Genomic DNA, 4733 nt, shown 5'->3' with positions numbered 1-4733 from the left:
TAGTATCAAAGTAGAACTACTAAAAATAAATACTAAAGAGAAAGAGAAAAAAACTTTTTAATGAAAACAGACTCAATTCGCCAAGAATAGAAGACAATTATAAACTTTTATGCACTGAATAACAAAGATTCAAAATAGAGAAAGTAAAAATTAGTGAAATAAAAATAAACAAGCCCACGATTTTGGTAGCACATTTTAACACACTTTCTTAGTAGTACATAGAACAAACATGCCAAAACTCAGTGTAGGTGTAAGATTTTAATTTTGTTCAAATATCATACCCTGTGTTTGTCCAGTGGGTAGATTTATAGCTCTGTATTTAATAACTGCAGAACATTTGCCCTTTTTAAGCGCCCATGAAACATTTATAAGCTTTAACCGTATACTAGACCATTAAGCAAATTACTATAAACATCAGACATTGAAGTAATAAAGTACATTTTCTAGTTCCTGGGCAATTCAACTGGAAATAAATAATGAAAAAAGTAACTAAAAAATCCCGTAACTTTGAAAAATAAGCATTGCACTTCCAAATAACTGATTATGCAAAGAGAAAGTCAAAATCAGTATTAAAAAAGTATTTTGATCTGAATGTTAATAAAACTATTACCTATTAAAGCTTAAGAGTAGCTTAAGCAGAGTTGGATGGGAGAATTTGCAGCCTTAAGTTTTTCTTTTTTTAAAAAAGTAAAAAGACTGAAAATCATTAAGAACCTATCTCAACAAGTCAGAAAAATGATTAAACCCAAGGAAAAACAGAAATTAATGGATTACATAATAAACATAACATAGAGAAAATAAACAGAACCGAAACTGCTCGAGTGAAAGGCTGATAAACGTCATATACCCCCGCAAGATTTACCAAAAAAAAAATAAAAGAATAGACATGAAAAAATAATATCAGAAGAAGGATATGCCTGTATATTCTTTACATATTTTTAAAAATAAGAATACTAAAAACAACGTTATGCCAAAGTTTAATACTTAAATAAAATGGACAGGTGTTTTGAAATAAAAACATTAAAGACATGTACTGTGTAACTTAAATTTTTGTCACAAGGAAATTGCCAGGTTCAGATACATTTGTTAATATATTTAATAAATGTTTAAGTAAGAAGAAACTGCCAACTTTATACAAAGTCTTCCAGAATCCGCAACAAAATGGCTTACTTCCTAAACTCTTGTTGATGAGGTCAAACCAGGGAATTATTAAAAAGGAAGTTGCAGATCAATCGTTTATGGACAAAAATGAAAACATTAGGAAGTTAAATCTAGAAATGTCTTTAAATTTTTTAAAAAGGAAAAGTAAAGGAATAGCTGTGTTTATTCCCACAATGCAAATTTTATTAAGCCTTTGTGAAAAAGAATCAGTGGAATTCATCATGTTAACAGAATAATGGAGAGGGAAAAAACAGACGTTCATCTCAATAGATGACAAAAAGCAAGCGGCAGATTTTGACAAAATTTTGTGCTTTTAAAAATGACTTGCAGCATATGAAATGAATACGTTTAAACTGATATTGGGAAGGAGAGAAAGATGCCCACTGTGACGACTTCCATTAAATCTTGTACTGGGCTTTCTAGCCTATGCAATAAGATAAGAAAAAAAATGGAAGAAAGGAAAGAAGGTAATTGTTGTTGTTTATAAGCAATATGATTGTACATATAAAAATGTCCAAATTATTTTATAAGTAAACTATTAGAATTAATTGTGTGCTTAACAGGTTTTCTGGATATCAGATCAATATAAAAAATCAACTCTATTTCTACTACCAGGAAAAATCAATTAGCAAAGGTCACTTTTAAAAGATATAATTTTATAATTTCCTTTTTCATACAAAAATCAAGTACTAGGAGCAAATCCAGCATAATATTTGTGAGACTTTTACCCAGAACACTATAAAATATTACTGCAAGGAATAGTGGTGACCTATATAAATGCACAAATTTACTACATTCACAGATAGTAATGTTTGGTATCATAGAGATGTCAATTGTCTCCAGATGATGTATAGATTTAATCCATCACTAATCAAGTCCCCAATTCGCCCTTTTGAGAATTAACAGGCATATTCTAAAAATTTTCTGAATACCCCAAAGGCTGTGACTGGCTAAGTTCCTCTCAAAGAAGCAGTCAGAAACGCATATTCTTTTAAATACCCAGAATTGACATAAAAGCGTAATAATTACATCGAAAGGGCACTGGCACCAGAGTGAGCTGATGGGCCGACCCGCGTATGGACAGTTTTACAGGCGCGACATTCTAGAACAGTGCGGAAGGTGGGGATTGAAGACCTGTGCCCCCTCCCCCAGATTCGTATGTGGAACCCCTTCACCCCCCCCCCAGTGTGATGGTATTTGAAGGTGGAGGGAATTGCAGTTAGATGAAGTCTAAGGGGGGGGTCCCCATGATGGAATTAGTAATTATTTTTTAATTTTTGATGTTTATTTATTTTTGAGAGAGAGAGTCAGACACAGAGCATGAGCAGGGGAGGGCCGGAGAGAGAGGGAGACACGGAATCTGAAGCGGCTCCAGGCTCTGAGCCGTGAGCCGACCCGGGGCTCGAATCTACTCACAAACTACGAAATCATGACCTGACCTGGAGTTGGATGCTTAACTAACTGAGCCACCCGGGCGCCCCTCGACAATTTTTTTAAACAAGGCACAAGATGCAGTAACGAAAAAGAAAAAAAAAAAAACACCCATGACGTGTCAAGGTCCAATGAGGCACGTAGGTTGACTACGGCGAGGAAGCCAGAGACACGGAGACGACATGTGCAGCGTGTGCGAGGGACCCAGTGCCGGCGTTCCGACGCAGGGACTTGTAAAACTCAGGATGACCTCGATCGATCCGACGGGGGACAGGGGCCGCACGCGGCCATAAGTCGTTTTCCCTTCCAATAAATAGTTTTAACGGGCACGGGTCACCGATGTCATTAGCTCAGTCGGTTGGACACAGATAGAAGTGATCCCTTCCTCACTCGAAAGGAGTCACTTGCTTTGATTTGCAAAGGCCGACCGCCTGGATTCACTGTGTCTTCAGTTCTCCGGAAAGAAAACGGAACAGCGTGTGGGGGGGACAGCTGTCCGGGGGTCGCCTGGCCTTCTGCTGGACAAGACCGTTTACAGGAAACTCCTGATTTACGTTCAACCAAAAGGAAAAAGTGTGATTGCTTGTCTGCTCTTTGCTGCTGAGTCGCTTTGCTGTGAGATTTAATTAAGGGACGTGTGCAGACCCTGCCAACAGGACACTTGTGAGCGCCCGACTCGGGGGCAGCGCTTGAGAGATTTGTGCCCCCCATCAGTGCGTCTATTTGCTCTCGGAAACACACTTGAGCTGTGAAACCTGCGCACGCAATGTGCATAATGTGTGTCTGCTAAGTAGCAATTAAGCCCTCTCCGCGGCTCACTGGGGAGGTGAACCTGCTGCTTTAGAAAATCATCCTCGGCAAATAGGGTTGATTAAATGCCGCTCCATGCGCCGCCTGACGCGCGAGGCCGGGGCAAATCCCAGAGTTTGCAAGCCCGGCTGCGTGCCGGGGTGCCCTCGAAACCCCGGGCCCGGTCTGTGACTTCGCAGCCGGCGTGCACCAAGCAGCGGAGCTCAGAGGCACGCGACGCTTGGACCGAGCATCTCCGTGCCCGTTGAAAACCCACGTTCTGTGGGACCCGTGAACACGGCAGCGAGGATGACGGGGCGGAGGGCAGCCGGGGGCAGAACAGTCCCAATTAGAAACAAGAGTCGGGCGCCCGGGGGCTCCCTCGGTGAAGCATCCAAACTCAGCTCAGGTCATGATCTCACGGGGCAGAAGTTCAAGCCCCGTGTCGGGCTCTGTGCTGACAGCTCAGAGCCTGGAGCCTGTTTCAGATTCTGTGTCTCCCTCTCTCTCTGACCCTCCCCTGCCCATGCTGTCTCTCTCTCTCTCTCTCAGAAATAAATAAAACATTAAAAAATTATTTAAAAAAAAAGAAAAGAAATAAACATTAAATTAAAAAAAAATAAAGAGGTTTCGGCAATGACAACCATGAATGCGCAGTCCGGGTGATTTAAATGCAGTTTTTCGTTCATGCAACGTCCACACCCACCTTCCCAGGCAGAGGCGGGGGGGGGGGGGGGGGAATCAANACACATTGAGCAACGGACTCAAGACTGACCTGACCTACTCACAGGAAGCCCTGTCTGTCCCACAAAGCCCAGTGCTTTTGTGCATAACTTGTGTCTCTTGTGAGAATAATCACCACTGAGGGAGCGTTTGACCAGGTGCTTCCCATGTGGCCGGGGGATTGCTGTTTCTGGAAGGAATGAATGGATGGATGGATGGACAGATGGATGGGTGGATGTGTGGGTGGATGGATGGACGGATGGATGGATGGGTGGATGTGTGGGTGGATGGATGTGTGGGTAGATGGATGGATGGATGGATGGATGGGTGGACGGATGGACGGACGGATGGATGGACAGATGGACGGATGGACGGATGGATGTGTGGGTGGATGGATGGATGGATGGACGGATGGACGGATGGATGGATGGATGAATGGATGGATGGATGGGTGCGTGTGTGAGTGGATGGATGGATGGAGGGATGGATGCATGGATGGATGGGTGATGGATGGATGGATGGATAGGTGGATGGACGGATGGATGGAAGGTTGAGTGGATGGACGGATGGACGGACGGATGGATGGATGGATGGATGGACGGATGGATGGATGGATGGATGGATGGATG

Source organism: Crocuta crocuta, unplaced genomic scaffold (genome assembly GCF_008692635.1).
Source record: "Crocuta crocuta isolate KB4526 unplaced genomic scaffold, BGI_CrCroc_1.0 scaffold221, whole genome shotgun sequence".
NCBI lineage: Eukaryota > Metazoa > Chordata > Mammalia > Carnivora > Hyaenidae > Crocuta > Crocuta crocuta.
Note: the sequence above shows the minus strand (reverse complement) of the source record.